Here is an 18,434-nt window from a genome sequence, read left to right as displayed (position 1 = left end):
TTCTATTGATATAATTTTCCAGATCATATTACATATTACATATTACATATTACATATTACATATTACATATTATATATTATATATTATATATTATATATTATATATTATATTATTTCTTTGGGAAGTGAACTGGCTTTTTGAGAATTACTAATACCCTCTTCTTTTTGATGTATTTTTTTTTTGTTGTTTCATTTTGTTTTGTAGTTCTTGAAAGATGATTAAGATATTTGCTTTCAGATGTGTTTTCTTCTGATGAACTGTTTGTGCCTGACTAACTTTAATCTTCTGAACTCCATTTCCTGTAGGTTCTGGTAATCTAAACACTGTAGGGCTTGAGGAAAACCACTCAGCCTCTTCTTCCAACATGCAGTAAATTCTGAAACTCGGTTTTTCAGTCAGAGCTGTGTCCAGTTAGAGCTGGATAAACTCCCCAAAACCCTTCTCTTGTAGCCCACAGCCTGTGGTTATATCTGTGTGATCCCATTTGGCCCAGTTTGGTGCAGCAGATGCTGGGAACGTGATTTTGAGATGTGAGAGGAGGTCTGTGTATTAAAGCCATGTGAGAGAAGTTACATTTTTGAGCCAGTGGTGCATAGGCATTCCAGGACACAAAATAATGGACATGGGGAGATATTAAAACCATCAGGGAAGAAACAGAGAACTGAAAGATGGCAAATCAACAGGGCAAAGGGGCAAACAGCTGTGCCAGCAGCCACTTTTAGGGTCATGAGTGCATTAATCTTTGACTTGGTAGAGAATGGACCCTTGCTCTCCATAGTGTGTGTCAGCCAAGAAATATTTACTGTGTGCTTTTCTCTTCTTGATGCTCTGTTCATAATTTCTGTATGTTAGGAAATACCCAGTAAAGTTGATCTCCTGAGCTGGAATTTGGGGGATGATGGCAGCCTCCTGGCAGGCACCAGCATCATGTACAAAAACTGTGTTGGAAAGGTCAAAGCAAACAAAAAAAAAAATAAAGTTAGTGGCTTTAATGGCTTTAAACTGAAAGTGAAAAGGTTTAAAGCAGAGATTAGGAAGAAATTCTTCCCTGTGAGGGTGCTGAGGCCCTGGCACAGGGTGCCCAGAGCAGCTGTGGCTGCCCCTGGATCCCTGGAAGTGTCCAAGGCCAGGTTGGACAGGGCTGGGAGCAACCTGGGACAGTGGGAGGTGTCCCTGCCATGGCAGGGGATTGGAATGTGGTGATCTTGAAGGTCCCTTCCAAGCTAAGCCATTCCATGGTTCTATGAATATTTGCAGGAGTGACTGTCTCAGGTGTTTTTCCCTGACAAGGAAGCATTTTTAGTGATTTTTTTTTTGATTGACACTTCATAATCTTCAATGAGAAGCACAACCTTGAAAATTTGTATCCCTCTTGAAAAGATGAACTTCATTTTGCAGAACAGCCCGCATTTTTCATGTCTGTGAAGAGTCACACGTGCATTCAAATAAAAAAGTGATATTTTCCTTTGTGCTATTGATCAAGAACTCTTACTTTGCTGAGGCTTTTTAGAGCACACCTGATAAAATCCATTCTACATTTCTTCTGCTTCACTGCTGATCAAAAGCCTCTGACAACTGACAATAGTGAGGCCATCTGTCACTTTGAAAACCTGTATTTTTGAAAGGAACAAAATCAACTTCTTTTGCCCCAGTAAGGAAGTAAAAAACACAGACAGCTCTTCCCATACATAAAACACAAAGCTTGTGAATAACACATCATTCCCATTATCCCTGCTGGAATAATGGAGTAGATGGAGGTGAAGTAACTGATGAGCATCAGGCAACAGCCTTTGACCTGAGGCAGAGGAAGAGCCTGAGTGTCTCACAGAGACTCTTTGTGCCAAGGGTTCACAGCTTTATTGGTGACGAACTGATCTGAGTGTGATTACCACTTTTGCTTTCCAGGAAGGAAGGTGTACTTCAGCTCCCCACCTAAAATTCAGCTTCTTTCATTAGAACTAAAAAATGGGACTGAATAAAGGCTGAAACTCCAGACACTCATTAATTAATTCAGGTTTTGGCAACTTTGGTTCCTGTCCTTCACTGTTTTGTCAAAAGCAGAATTCTTGGAACTCTAAATAGTCGTGATGGTTTGGGGTTTGGTGTTATTTTAGCTCTTTTGTGGTTTTTTTTCTTTGTTTTGTTTTGGTTTTTTTAAGCAAGGATTGGTAGCATGAGCACTTCATTTTTGTCCTTCTCCTGCACTTTCTACCAAGTGTGCTCTTCTTGCTGTACTTAGCAGATAGGTTTTTCAGTAGCACTTGTTATCTTCTTTTCTCAGCATTTTGAAAAGATCACTGTCTTGGTTAGGAAAGACAGGTGCCTGCTAAGGAAGGCAGGAGCCTCCCCTGAAATGGAGAATGTAAACCCTCCCCACCCCTCTGAATTGCTATGAATTTGAAATTAAGGGGCTCTCAGGCAAAAAATATGGGAGCAGGAATAACAGTTCTTTAATAGGGAAGAAAATAAAAATATAAAATAAACAATGCAGTAAACCAAAACAACACTGACAGAGTCAGAACCCAGCCTGACACCCTGTGGGTCAGGCTGTTGGCAGCAGAACCATTGGAATTGTGGCTCAGCCCTCCTGCAGTGTCAGGGGTGGCTCTGCTGGAGCAGGGATCCTGTAGAAAGGTGCAGTCTCTGCCTCTGAAGATCCAGTGGAAGAAGAGGCAGCTGCTGCTCCTCTGGGAAATCCAGTGCAGAAGCTGTGCTGGTGTTCCAGAATCTCCAGATTATATCCAGGTAGGAATGCTTGGCTCCTCCCCCTGGGCTCACATCTCCCACTGGGATGCTGTAGTTCTTATCAGCCATGCAGTGACATTCCATAGTCTGTTATCAGCAGATGTCCCCTCCCCAGGGAGGATTGGTTGTGGAAGAGATAAGGCAAACTGCCCAATGAACAGACGACAACTGCCATACAGATGGCAAATAGAATACAATTTGCTTGGCAATCCAGGACAATCACAGATCCCTGAGGACTAGGTCCTAGCAAAAAGCTTTGTCCCCTCCTAGAGGGCTTGAAGGTGCTTGAAGGTTATGGGTAGTGAACACCCCTGGGTGTCTCTGACCAATTGTTTCCTTAAATTCAGTGGTGTGGGTGAAGGAGCAGGTCGGGCTGCTGGGTTCTATGATATAAATACAGAACACACCCCTGCCCAACACAGCTGTACTTTCAGCACCTTCCTTGTGCAATTTCATGTGGAACTAAAGATTTCAGCCCAGCACATTTCAGGTTGTAGTGGTGACCTTTTATACTCACGAATAGCTTCATATCTCAAGATCAATTTAGGTATTGGTGTTGGACTCTGGAGTCTGAGCTGAGCAGAACAGATTAAATCCTGTAAACATTAAAGTTTTGGATGCTAAAATACACAGGTGGATCTAATGCTCCAAAGCATCTGGCAGACATTCTGTGGTAGATGATTAATCCTTTACTGCAGCCCACACAGTGCTGCCATCTTTTTATTTATTTATATAGAGGTACAATTTATTCACATACTTGTACCAGGGAGAGGTGAGTTCAGTTCTAGAAATAACTACACTGAGATACAGATGAGTAATATTATCAAGCCTGTTAAATTATTGCATATTTTTCTCTTTTGCAACTCATTGAAAGTCCTGCTCTTCGCTGATGGATTCAGACATTTTATTCTGAGCAGTGCAAACTGAAATTGATGTAATAAATTAAGAAAGTCTGAGCAGACTTTTAAGCATTATAATTATTCCAAGTCATCACTTTTTGTGCTTGAGTTTTTTAGCAAAATCAGTGTGTCAGTGCATTTACTTAATGCTGCAAGATAGATGTCAGAAGAAGTGACTGGTTGTGAGATGTGTCACCTCCAGGAGTTACAGATTGTCACCTGTGCTTCACAGTGTATAAATGTCCCTTTTGTTAAACACCAAACTCTGGATGCTGACTCTGCATCCAGTTCTGGGGTCCCCAGTACATGAAAGACGTGGAACTGCCTGAGCAGATCCTGAAAAGGGCCACAAAGATGCTCAGAGAGCTGGAGCACCTCTGCTGTGATGAGAAACTGAGAGAACTGGGATTGTTCATCCTGAATAAAGGAAACTTTATTCCATATATTCCATAAATGAAGGGGAGCTTATAAGGAAGACAGGGATTTTTTTAACAAGGTCCACAGTGACAGGAAAAGGAGAAATGGTTTTAAACTGAATTAAGATAGGTTTACATTTGACATAATGAAGAAATATTGTTTTTACTGTGAGACTGGTGAGGCACTGGAACAGACTGCCCTGAGAAGTCATGGATATCCCATCCCTGGAAGGGTGCAAAGCTAGGCTGGATGGAGCTCTGAGCAAACTCACCTTGAGAAAGGTGTCCCTGTCCATGGCAGGGGAGATGGGAAGAGATTAACTTGGGTCCCCCTAAGCCATCCTGTGATTTTGTGAAGACATCCTTATTTATCTATTTACCCTTTCACAGAATAATGAGTCTAAGAGCATGAGAATGGCCACAAGCGACCAAACCCAAGTCTCACCAAGATCAGCATCCCTTTTGCACTGGTGCTTGTTAATGGAAGGGTTTGAGAGAAGCTCAGCTGTGTGGTGATCTCACCCTGCTGTGCTCTCCCATCCTCCAGTGAATTGTAGTTTGGAGACTTCCTGAAAGAAAATTTTGTCTTTATATTGATAATTCTCAATGGACTTTGTCATATTAAATGTCTTCAGTTTTCTGTATATGGCAGTGTTTGACCTCTGGAACATCCCTTGGTGAAGAATAAGTGTTTAACAAGAAATTATATGAAGAAATTTATCCTTTTGATTGTTCTGTATGGAATAAAAAAAAGGCCTTAACTTTCTTATTGCCTGTAAGAATTAAGTGCCTTTTAGAATCTCTATTGTTCCCACAATTCAGGTGAATCTCCTGTCATTGTACCTGAAAAAACCTGCATGAATTTTCTCATGCTAAGACTCCATAAATATTGACAAATTTGTTTTTTTATCTCCAAGCTGATATGAATTTCAAAATGCTAAACTGTCTGGTAAACATATTTTTCCAGGATTTTTCTTTTGTTGTTGTTCATTTGCTTTTCTGTTTTTGAATCTTCCTCTCTTCCTCTGATCTCTGTCATCCCTACCATTTTCTTGTATTTCACTGTTTGAATGCCAAACTAGACGGGAGGGATTCTTCACCTCTATCAATGCATATTCAACCAGAGAAATGTGGGGTTTTTTTTTTTTCCAATTTGGATTCAAGAGACTTTGCTGCCCTTAATGGAGCCACCTCCATTTACGTCAGCCAAGAAGCTCAGCTCCTTCCCAGGGATAATGAGAGCACTGAGTGAATCGTGCCTTGATGTGGAGTATTCTTTAAGCTGGGAAAGCCCATTTGGTGTTGCTCCTAACAGCTCCTCTCTGATGCAGCTGACACAGTTCTCAGCTTCCTCACAAGCAGCAAGCAAAGAGGCTCCTCAGGAACAAAGTATGAGCTGAATGAAATAGAAGTTATGGCTGTGACGTTGCCATAGCAATCAAAGTTCATGCCTGATGCCAAAATGGTACCACTATAATCACCCATCAAAGTGTCCAGTTGCCATGGCAACTGTGAAAGGCCCTGGACTTCAAGTTCAGTATCTCCACAATTGAAAATAAATAAATAGGGCTGCTGGTGTTTTAAATAATTAGAGTTTACGTCTTTACAGTGCCATTCTATGATCATGACATGCTGAAGGCAAAGCCACTCGCTAAACACTATCAATAAATCCCACGCTTTGTCAATAACCATTGTGTGCATCATTATCACACTGGCCAAAGTTAATTTCTTCTTTTCCTCACATGTAGAAGTGCTCCATGGCCTGCTGCCTGCTGGAACATGTGTTGAGACATCCTGCTCCATGGTGTGGGGCTGGCTTTGATCTTAGGGCCTGGGAATACCCTGCCCAGGGACTTGTTCATCTGAGGTTTCAGTAATGGTAAAAAGAATGGAGTGGAAAAAGCTTTTGTTACATAAGAAAATTTTAGTAGAAGTCACTTCAAAACTGCTGTTATTTATATTTTTTTTTTTCCTTTCTGCATACCTTCTGTATGTATATGTATGAAATGCAGCCTGAATGGCAATTAAATGGGAGTCAAAAATATCCCAAGTCAACTGGGGAGAAGAAGAAAATCCTTTAATTTAAAGTGCACATAATTGGCAGAATGCTGCTGAGCAGCTGGACCCTTGCCTAGCTGTAAGTCAATCTTTTCCCTGTGTCACATGCCCCAGTGATGATGTTTCTGACATTGGCATTTAAAGGACTGAAAGAGTAGAAATCCAAAGTGAAAAATGTTTTAATTCCAGCTACTTAATGGGGGAAAAACATCTTTTAATCTCTCCCTTTCCTCTCATTGGTTTCTGTACCAGGAGAAAAGGAATATCTGTCCATTTTGGTTTTGGATGATCCAAACTGGAATCCCATGGCCAATATCACAATTAATTTTCAGTTTCAAAAGGTTTTGCCTGTACAGTCTCCCCCTTAAATGGCAAGTTCCTACAGCATGCCTGGGGATGAGAGTTTTTTTACTGTACCTTGCAAATATTATATCATGTAGAAGCTATATGTGTTCTAATGAATCAGGGCACACAAAATACTTGTAAATATCTTATAAGGAGCTGTTTCTTCATGGAATCATGGAATGGTTTGAGTTGAAAGGGATCTTAAAGATCATCCAGCCCCACCCCTGCCTTGGACAGGGACACCTTGCACTGTCCCAGGGTGCTCCAAGCCCCAATGTCCAACCTGGCCTTGGGCACTTCCAGGGATCCACCACCCTCACAGGGAAGAATTTCTTCCTCAACTCTAAACCAAGTTCCCCTCCTCAGTTTGAAGCCATTTCTCCTTGTTTTGTCCCCCCATCCCTTGTCCCCAGTCCCTCTCCAGCTCTCCTGGAGCCCTTTCAGGCCCTGGAAGGGGCTCTGAGCTCTCCCTGGAGCCTTCTCCTCTCCAGGTGAGCACCCCCAGCTCCCCAGCCTGGCTCTTAATTTTCTTCCTGTCTGGAGCAGAATGCACTCGTGTACCAATGCAAAATGCCCAAAATTTGAACCACATGAGGCAAGTTTAGTTAACCTTGATGCTAATTTGTGTACTGATGACCTTGCTTAGACAATAGGTCATAAAAGAAAACAAATCCTAGGAGATTTCTGCCTTCTATAGCAGCAACTACTCATTTACTGTTGCCCAAGATTTTTCAAAATCTTTCTAACACCAGATTTTGATTTTTTTTTCTTGTTGGCTAAAGCCACTGAGATTATTGCTAATGAGAGAAAACTTGGTAGGACTCCAGGCAATCATTTTTGGACATTATATTCAGGTTCTTCCAATCCTCTATTTTTTTTTTTTTTTTTTTTTTTTTGCTGGGAATATTGCCAAAAATGCAAAAGATAGCAATGTTTGGAAAAGATATTTTGGGTGTTAGGCTCTCTCCCTTGTAAGGAGGTTACAGTTAAGTTCACAATGACATATGTAATATTTTTTTATGAATCTGGAGTGATAAAATCACCTCCCCATTTTACATTATTAATACTGAAGGAAACAGGAAGTTATTTAATAAACCCACATTGATTAAAACCATTCACTTTTTCACAGGATTATGCATTGAAATAAAAATAAATAATTTTGCACATTTTATATGGCCAAGGAAGTAATTGTAAATTGTTTTCAGTCTTCACAAAGTTAATCAAGTATTTCCTTATTACAATGTTATCCTGTATTCCTCCTTTTCATAATCCATGAATCATGGAGGTGAAAAATCAGGAGTTAACATCCCAAGGTCCATGAATCAGCACCATGCTGATACCTTCATTTTGTTCTCCATTATTTTCCTTATAATTCTCAATTTTCAATCTCAGAGTTTATTATTTGTGCTGTATTTTCCTCATCTACTCAATCAAAAGCCAACTGGTATCAAAATACCTTTCTCTAATCCCCCCAGCAGTACTTGATCTTTACTCAATCAAATACTGTCATCAGTAAAATGTCACTTCACCATTTACCCTTTCCTGTTCTAAGTCAGTTATAAACATTTTGACCATCCCAGCTAATAGCAGAGCACTCAGAAGGATCCCATTTCAATGTCATCCATTGGGAGAAGTATTTATTTATTCCTTTATCATCACTTTCCAACTTTTTATATAACTTTTTAACCAAATAATGTCCTTCTCTCTAATTCAGCAATGATTATTTTCTCTGACAGCCTTTTAAACAGTTGTTTGGCCCAAGTTTTGGTATGTAAAAATCCGTAGTGAATGGAGCACAAAGGGTAAGGGTTTTTATAAAGTGGAACTAGATCACATAAGGAAAATATGACACTTTTCCCTAGAAAGAGTTTTGCAAACAAATGCTTTGATCCCTCTCATGTTGCTCTCAGAGGAAATGTTTATGTTGATACAGATTGTAGATGAAGAAAGCTCTAAGCTGATAGTTCACAATTTTACACAGATATTCACATTTCATTGAAAAATCTTTTATCAACATTTCAGCATTCATTGCAGAGAAGGTCATTTCCTTTCAGTTAAGATTCTGATTCACCACTGCTCCTGCTTTTATTGGCAGTTCTAGGTGGTTTTTATCATTCATGACATTTCATGTCTCTGTGTTACTGATGTTCTCTTTTTCCACTCATATAAGGTCATTTTTCAATATTATATTAATTAATTATATTAAATATTGTACACCATGTGTGAGGTTTGTAATGCAAATGATACTTTATCATTTACACACTTAGAGCACAGTTCCATTTAACAGGAAAACCTGAGGAGAGGCATCTTAACATCAGATCAAAACAGCCATAACCTCACAGAGCAAGAATATCAACTCACACAGAGCTTCACTTCAAATTGGTTCCAAAAACAGAACAATGAGAATTTCAGGGCAATATATCCTAACAGTCTTGAGGTCAACTCAAATACCATCTGTACCCTTCAGCAGACACCATTCAGTTTTTAAGACAGTATTTGCTATAAATACTAAATCACGGGAGGTTTTTTTGATTATTTTGGAAGGAATAAAAGTGCACACCCACACCTGGGTCAAGTTAAATACGTTTTGATGGGCAATCTGGTGGTGCAGACGTCTTGCACCCATGGAAGCAGCCTGACTTACACATCACTTTACTCCAAAAGGAGTCTCCTGGGCTACAGTTGGGTCATGATTTAGCCAAGACTTCTCTGTTTGAAGACTCATTTACACCTCGTTTTTATCTGGGAGATGAGCATTTGTCTCAAAGTCCTGAGAAATTATGTGTGGTGGCAGTAACAGAATTTATAATTATCACATTTTTGGTGCGTTGTGTTCTGCCCTCCAAAACTTAATGGCATCACAGATCTTTCCCATATCCAGTGGAGAACAGGCAGGAATCTGTCTCTTCATCAAAATTACACTTTCCCCCCATTTCCCTTCCACTGGTCCTGGTGCCACCTACTCTGAGTCATGTGCTGAAGCAGCACAGGAGATGAGTAGTTAAAGCTTTGTAGGAAGATTCTGCACAGTGCAAACAAGATGTCTTTGCAAATCTATAGTGGCTCAAATGCATCATTCATTGAAGGGGGACAGCTTTCATTCAGAAATAACAGCTTTGGAGGAAGATTTCAGCTGGCGTGGCATTTTAGTAGAGCTTTGGGTGTGATTCATGTAAGAGTCAAATGTGCACACATATATATTTTTTTATATATAAATACATATATATATATATGTGTGTGTGTATGCATGGCAGATGATTCAGGCTTTTATTTCCCAGATGGTTGCTGTGACCCAACTTTTCTGAGGCAAAGATAAGATTTGTTATGCAATTTGTTATGTAAGCACTTTTCCCTGCCACTGCCTCATTAAAACATTTGTGAAGGGAGTGAGAACGAGCTGAACTGGGTGAATCAAACCTTTGGGTGAGCACTTGGGAAAGGACAACCTTGTAATTTTGCAGCTTTTTTTGTGGAAAAGCTCCATCGGTGAAGTAACTAAAGCTGATCATTTAAAAGTTGGCCAAGACCAGCATGAGCATTGGGAGATAAAATAAAATAAAAAAAAAGGCAACGTTAAAGAGAGCTGGTTTAAGATTGGATATTAGGAGGAAATTCTTCCCTGTGAGGGTAGTGGGGCCCTGGCCCAGAGCAGCTGTGGCTGCCCCTGGATCCCTGGCAGTGTCCAAGGCCAGGTTGGACAGGGCTTGGAGCATCCTGAGATAGTGGGAGGTGTCCCTGCCCATGGCAGGGATGGAATTGGATGATTTAAGCTCCCTTCCACCCCAAACAATTCCATGATTCTGTGATTCTGTGAAAGAAATTTTACCAAAAGAGTGAACCTCTTGCAACTTTCTGAATTCCTAGAGTCTCCCCAGTCCCCTGTGTCTGCCCTTTATGCCTTTTTTATAAAATTACCTGACTAGAGACCTTAAATTAAAGTACAAACAAAATGTTGACTGAGTTAGGCAACATTTACCAACTTAGAAAAGTGTAAGGAGAGGGTTGGGAGTGTTTATCTCACTCCTATCCCTCTCTAGGTAGATTCTATGTTTACAAAAATGAGATCCTGAATGGGCTGAGTCCTCTGGGCAATGTGAATACTCTACATGAACTTCTAAGTTGATAGGGAGGGAAAATACACCAAGACAAGGCCTGTTGCCACAGTCTGTCCTCCTCCTGATAAGAAACTTTAAGGCAAGAAGAAAATACAAAGAAGAGAAATAAAACTTTATCAGTCTTTCTGATTCATTAATAAAATGGGCTGGGAAAGGAGTCATGGAGTCACAGAGGACTGGTTTCAACAAGAAAGAGGGAAAGCATTTTGAGAAACTCCCCAAGAGTGGGAGGTCATAAACAGCCAAACAGGGATGGCAGGTAGATCCTCATTTATAGCAATACTTATTTAATTTGAGAGGAAGATTGAAATTCAATCCTCAGCCAAACAATGTGAGGATTCAGAAAGGGCACAGAGTACAAAAAAATGCTTGGAAGGAAAAAGCAGCAACCCCTCCAACAAAGAGAAAGTGCTCATGGCCTCACCTCACCTGTCCTTTGTCTGTAGAATCAGCCTGACCCCAGCTACTAAACTGAGAGAACTGAGATAGCCTGAGAAGGGAGGAACCCCGTGGATCCAGGAGCAATTGCTTGGCTGGGCTGAAAACATCAATAGTGTGTGTCAGAATAGAACCCCAGAGCCATGGAGAATAGAAAATATGAACCCTTGGGCTGAGTGTGGAGCTGAAGATCTGCTGGGAGATTTCTGCTCTTTATGGATGGGGCTGTTGTCAGCTTGTCACTGCATGGGAATGAAAGGAATGACTTTAAAGCATTTGTCAAGAATGATTTTAACAAAGGCAGGTGCTGCTTTGATACCTTGCCAGTGATTTGACTTTTCTATTAAACATTGCCTAAACTCCTAAACTTATCCTATGTTTACCTGGAGGGCTTGAAAAGATTGTTGCTGGAAGTGAAAACTTCCTTCTGAGGCAGCATTTACCCAAGAGAATTCAAATGAAATGAGGTTCCTCATCACATTGATCAACATGTAGTAAAAAATCTGCAGCTGAATCCCATGGCTGAGCAAAGTTATGGCTCAGATTAAATCCTGGTGTAGACTTAAGACCTTTGGGTTAACTGAAAGCCTTCTGCAGATCTTTTTTTCTCTCTGTGGATTCTGCCTACTCAATAAACCCCCATGCAGGGCTATTTAAAAGTGAAATAGAAGCTATTACCTCATTAATAATCATGATAATCGATGGACAATTTGAATCCCTACAACCCAAACCAGGTCCTGCCTCCCTGTTGACTCAGTGATGCTTTGGATGATCTGGTGTGAAGATGTTGATCCGCCCTGCTGTGCTGGATGTCAGTGTTGTCTCAGATGTTCTGCCCTCCCTGGCCCTCAGCTGGGAGCTGGAATGTGGCAGTGTTGGGGATGTGTGATAGATCTGGGAAGTGGGGATGTGTTGGAGCCCTGGCTGCTGAGAATTTCAGATTTCTGTGCTGCCAGGCACTGACCCCCAAGAGAACACTGCCGTGTTCTGAGGCCCTGGAGAAGCTTCCAGAATGGAATGACAGAACTGGGATTGTGGGTGTGGAGTTTGAATAGAAGTGTGTGAGATCACAGGGTGGGAAACTCACAGTTTAAGGTTTTAGAATACAGTAATGGATATAAAGCAAGATGGAGGTTTTGGGGTGGAGGCTGATCCTTCTGCTTCACCTTCTCCATGGGTTTGGGTGGTTTTGTGTAATTGGATAAAAAAGTCCCCATTGTGGGCATGGGTGGTTGGTTATTTGTCACCCTGTTCTTCTAAAGTTCTCCTAAGCCTTCTGATGTTTACATTTTTGTAATGGAGTTTCTCACGCACTTTTCATGTCAATAATGATTGTTTTGCATTCCTTTCTGGAGGAAGAGAAAACTGATGGGCTGTTGGTTTGACCAGTGTGGTTAGGGAGGTGGCAATTTCATCCTCCAATCCACGGTCACTTTTGGAATTCTCTGAGTGTCGAGGTCCAGAAATAAACACACATTTTTTTGCCTTGGACATCTCAGTGCATAAGTGTCGTTCATTTCGTGTTGTATTGAGACAGTTATTGGGTTAAAAGTAAAAATAATTTCAGTGTCATTCCTTAATTGGACAATTGATCCTTCAAAGGCCTTGTAGAGAGAGATGGGGCTCCATTTTTAGTTTGTTGGAGTGAAGCGCTGCAGAACTCAGGGTTTGTGAGAGTGTGACAGAGATAAGAACTGATAAACATCTGAGTCCCAACAAGAAATACCATCTTGGCGATTTAATCCCAACATTGGCAGAAAAAGAAGATAAAACTCAACAGGGATGATGCCAGTTTCACCTGCAAGAGCTGCATCTGAAATCTGGCAGATTCTTCACCATCCAGCTGCTAAAATTCCCTTTCTCAAGCCATGAAAACAATGAAGTGCCCGGCTAGGAAAGGAACTCTAGGTCAGTTCTAGCCCAAGGCTGTGTTTTGACAGCAGAGGAAAAATTTCACAACCTCATTCACATTTTATTTCATTTCTGAGCTTCTCCACATAATAATAACTTAAGAGAAGAAGGTGCTAAACTGCCTTCTTCTCTAGAAATACATTCCTGTAAAAGTCAGTTGGTTTTTTTAACCATGGCTTGGGGCCATGTGGTCTGAAATGTCCAAGCACCCAACATCTTTTTTTTTTTTTTTTCTCAAAATATATATTACACTAGAGAAAATACTGCTATTACACTTCACAGCTTATTCAGGGTTGAATAGAGAGGAACAACAAATATTTGGCAATTAGGAGCAGCCTTTAATACATGGCCTCAGTGCCCTCTGTTTAAGGGGGATAAAAACACACATTGCTATTTCTGCTGGAATTTATATATTTCCTGATTTCTTAGCACTGCTGTTCTTCCCCATCCTCTTTTTCTGGGAGAAAAGGAGCAGCTGATATTCCTGATGAGCACAAAGAAATGGGCTGTTACATCTGCTCAGGTGGCAGTGATTTGTCTTGAAAGGAAATGTAGTTCTTTAGATTGAGTGTCTGACAGAGTTTTCTACCATGTTAAAAATTACAGAGTGAATCGTACTGAAATAAATAGAATATGGGGCCTCTTAGCATCATATAAAAACTCTGACTCGAAATAGCAGCTCAAGATACCTCTCTTTTTAGCTTTTTATAGCGTAATAATTGAGCTGCCTGCTCAATTTTAAATTTTAAACTGCTATGTAGATTTAGGCTGCTAAATAAAAAATTATTTTCCTCTTTCCACTTTAGGTTTTATTTCCCTTCTCTTTCCCTTTGCAATGTACCTGAAATAAACTTATTTTTCAAGCAACCACATGCTTGTCTTTCCTACCCATCATCTGCTCACTGGTATTGCTGATGCCACTCTGCGCTTTTCTATTTATCTCAGGCTGGTCTTAAATAAAAATGCTGGGCTAAAATACTGTGAACTAAGCTGTGACTATATTATTTTTGCTTGAAAATCCAAACTGAATGTGTGGGGGTATTTTTAGACAAGTAAACTATGAGAAATCTGGCTGCTTTAACTCTCTGAAATGATGAGGAAATGGGAAGGGTTTTTTGAGTTAGAGTTTGTGTTAGAGGGTTCAGAGGGGAAGCTGTAATCTAGGTGTGCACTTTGAGACAACATATTCCCCAAAAAACATACTGGAGTTGTACTGGGAAGTGAAAAAAAAACTTCCCAGTTTTTCACCTTGATTCAGGAGAGAAGATTCAAGAGAACATCTAAGGGCCAAAGTCAACACTTTTGTCCACTTTAGTAGATAAGCTGAACTCAAATAACAGGGATTTATTGGCATTTTGGGGCGGCATTTTAATTAAAAAAATATGCAACTGAGCTGAGGGATAAACCCATAAGAATGTAATACATTGCAAAGCTTAAGCTTAGCTTCTTTAAGATGAGAATGTGCCTTGAAACTGTGAAACAATTCTTTCTTTTCCTTATCACTAACAGCTGGTTCATCCAAGCATTTCACTTGGTGGCTGCAGCACTCCCAGGGAGGTTTCCCTCCAGCTTCCCTGTTCTCTTTTGGGTTTTGCTGTGTGCTGATCCAAACCCATTATTAACACAGGGCATCCAAAACGGGGCTGTCTCACCTGTTCTGGCCCAAGGGCATGCTCAAAAGGAGCCTTCAAAAAATCTTGAAGCAGTTCAGGACCTCCAAACACCACCTGGTCCAACCTCCTGGAATGAGCAGGGACAACTTCAACCAGACCAGGCTGCTCAGAGCCCAATCCAACCTGACCTTGAATGTTGCCAGAGATGCTTCCACTACTTTAAGGGGTCATAAAAAGGAGGGAAATGGACTTCCTCTTGTTTTGAACTGACAGAGGGCAGGTTTAGATCAGCTGTTAGGGAGGAATTCTTTACTCAGAGGGTGGGGAGGCCCTGGAAAAGGGTGCCCAGAGTAGCTGGGGGTGCCCCTGCATCCCTGGAAGTGTCCAAGGCCAGATTGGAAGAGCTTGGAACAACTTGGGATAGTGGAAGGTGTCCCTGCCATGGCAGGAGGTGGAACTGGATGAGCTTTAAGACCCCATTCAATCTAAACCACTCTGTGATTTTATGATTCTACTTCTCTGTGTGCTTATTATTGGTGTGTGTGTGCTTTCTAAGAAATGACAACTTTCTACATTTTAGAGCACTTCTAAACATTGATCCCCAGACCCCACTTCCCAAAATCTTCTCCCCATATACCATCCCAAACCTTTTATGTTTTTACCAGCAATGCAAACACAGTCAGATACTGAAATCTCATCCTTGTATGACTTTGAGAAAGTTAACCACGAGAAAATCAAAAAGCAGTCACGTTAACATGCCTTGTTTTGACTTCTGAGAGTTTGTAATCGCTGATCTCCTGTGGAATTCACATTCTCTGAAAAAATCCCTTCACCCAGGCTTTTTCTCCTGGGAACTGAGAGGCCTCAGAGAAAAAGAAGAACAATTCTTATCTCATTTGCTTCTCCTGTGTTGTGCTCACATGTGGAATGTGGAGATTTTTTATCCCACAGGTGATTGTTTCATTGGATTCTGCTGTGAGTTGTTTTGACTCTTTGGCCAATCAGGGCCAAGCTGTGTTGGGACTCTGAAAAGAGTCACCAGTATTCATTATTATCTTTTTAGCATTCAGTAAGTATCTTTTCTGTATTCTTTAGTTAGTATAGTATTCTTGAATATAACATAGTATTATAAAGTAATAAATTAGCCTTCTAAGAACATGGAGTCAGATTCATCATTCCTGCCTTCGTTGGAGCATTCCCTGCAAATACAATAATCTCCTGCCTCATGTTCCCAAAGCATTTTCCACAGCAGGGCACTCTCCATGCAAGCACAACGTGATCCTTGCTGGGTCTGCCTCTCCTCTGAGGCTCTGTGCAGTCTCACACGTAGTCTCTTCCACATGCCTGGAATTCTGTGTGTGGACATTTTTGTCCCTTCCCAAAATACGTTTCTCCCATGAAGCACGACACGAGCGTCTTGCCAAAACCCCCTCCCCATTTCCCTTCCCATCTGCTGCGTCTCCTTCCCCATTTGGACACAAGCACCTAATTTTAGATAAATCCTAGCAAACTCCAGGCACTCAGCTGAAGCCTAAGTTTGAATCCTCATCATCAAATTGTCCTCCTGTTATTGACAAAGGGTAAAAAACATTCCTATCTTTCTTTTTCTTTCCTTCTGTCTTCTTTAGCCTGGCTTCAGGGAGGATCTGCACTGCTGGCCTTGCTTCCCGATGGTTCTTTAGGAAAGATGAGATGAACACAAGCTCAGCCTTTTTACTTTTCAATTTGTTTTTCCTGGTGTGCTTACCTTTATACTTAACAGTAAACAGGAAAGTTTTTCATTAGTGTGCAAATAATACTGAAATCTGTAGCATTTTTTTTAAAATTATGATTATTGCTGTCAGAGTGTTGATTTCAGAGATGTCATGTGTTTTAAATAAAGTTTTGTACAACTTGTATGTGAGATAAACTGAATATAAAATAGTATTAAATATCAAATAAAATAATAAAGTATTACTATTAATATTAAAAATATAATATTAATTGATAAGAATATTAAATTAAAAATAATCCAATAACTCTACTTATGTCAGAGATTGATCTCCTGAAATATTCCAGGATGTTTTTCCCATTGGTCAATTTTCAGCTTATCATTTATTTTTGTACAACACCACAAAATTATTGTTGTTGTTCAAAGACAAACTCACTCTAAATTTCTTTCTCTCAAGTCATCCAAAATGTCATGTTCTAAGAAAAGAACAATACTGTCCCTTCTTCCTACGTGGAGCTGTGATATAAAATTTCCTTCTCTTCTCACTTAAAAGAGTCTTTTCTCCTTTGGCTACTGTTATCACTAAGGCAAATATCTGCAGTTAAGACTTTGGATAAATCACAGCATTAACTAGAATATATTCAAGTATTGACTGGTAGATGACAGAAACAAACTCTTTCTATCTCAGTTCCCTCTGCCCCAGAAATGGCTACTTATATAAATTTCTGTATGACCAATTCCAGTGCTTTTATCCCACATTCTAGTTGTCCTGAGGTACAGGTTGATTGGAGTTGGCAAACAGATGAAATCAAGGTAGAACTACTCGGGTTGACAACTGTCATGGAACTGGAAATCATCCCTTTTTTGAGCTTGATGTTTGATGATTTGGGGTTTTTTTGGTTGTTTTTTTGTTTCTGTGTGGTTTTGTTTGGGAGGGTTTTGTTTGGTTTGGGGTTTTTGTTGTTTTGTTTTGGCTATTCTTTTGGTTTTGGTTTTGGCTTTTGCTTTTGGTCTTGGTCTTGGTTTTGTTTGTTCTGGGTTCTTTGTGAGGTTTTATATTTTGGTTTGTTGCATTTTTTAATCAGTGTGCATATGTTTTTTTCCCTGCTTGCTACCAAAGCCTTCTATCAAAGCCCTCATCATGTCAAATGCGCTCTCTGCATGTGAACAATGCTGCAGCTTAAAAGGAAATGTTTTAAAGCTCTCAAGAAACTGTTGTTTTCCAGACAGCTGATCAAATGGGGGACAGAGACACACAGGGACTGGCTCCAAACAGATGGATTAATAATGGATGTTGCTCACTTGTGATGGAATGAGACAGAGACAAAGTAAAGGGAATAAAGCTGATACAGAGTGCAAGGTAATCAGGACTTTCTAAAGCTCCCTGTTCCTTTTTTTTTTTGAAAGCCTGATATTCATTCTAGATGTACAATTGTCTTGATAGATTATTTAAGGGCTACTTGTGTAGAACAGCAACTCAAATTGCTACCAGGATCTGAAGCCGTGGATTTAACAACAGAATATGAAAATCTCAGCTTGAACAGGGAGTTGCTGTGCTCAGAGTCAAAATTCATAAATTAAGGATTATTTTTTGCTCCTTCTTCTCCAGCTGAGTTCTGTAAAACCTTCCTAATGAAACCTTCAGTGGAAGACAGTTCACCCTGGTTTGATGCTTAGCAGAAAAAGACTTCAAAGTGCTGCATAAAGATAAGGAACTTGGTGCCAGGTGCTCAGAAGCACTAGAGACCTCCATGGTCATGAAATCCCACTGAAGTCACTCCAAGATCAAGTGTCACAAGGCTCTTGGGAAACCAGGGAGGTGTCAGATGAGTTGGATGACCTGAAGCATTAGCTGAAGATGATGCCTCAGGTTTTAGATTTCATATTTTTCAGATTCTGTGCTGCTTTAGTGTGTGGGTCTGAGCTTCACATCAGGGCACGCTGAGCTCTGTGCACAGAGCAGGGAGACAAAACAATTCCTGCTCCAGCTGGGCACCAAGGACAAATGATCCAAATCTCAGCCCAAGAGCACAAACCCCGTGGGCTGGAGAGAGAAAAACAAGCAGGGTGGGACTGCCGGGGCTAAAGCTGGGATGGGACAATGAACTGCAAGATGCAAATGGAGCAGAACTGATCCCAGGGACAGAGCCCGTGCCCGGCCGTGCATTTTGGGGCCATTTTG

Source organism: Agelaius tricolor, unplaced genomic scaffold (genome assembly GCF_023055355.1).
Source record: "Agelaius tricolor isolate 1412-34295 unplaced genomic scaffold, bAgeTri1.0.p SCAF_6, whole genome shotgun sequence".
Classification (NCBI taxonomy): domain Eukaryota; kingdom Metazoa; phylum Chordata; class Aves; order Passeriformes; family Icteridae; genus Agelaius; species Agelaius tricolor.
The sequence above is the reverse complement of the archived record's forward strand: the minus strand, read 5'-3'. Positions refer to the sequence as shown.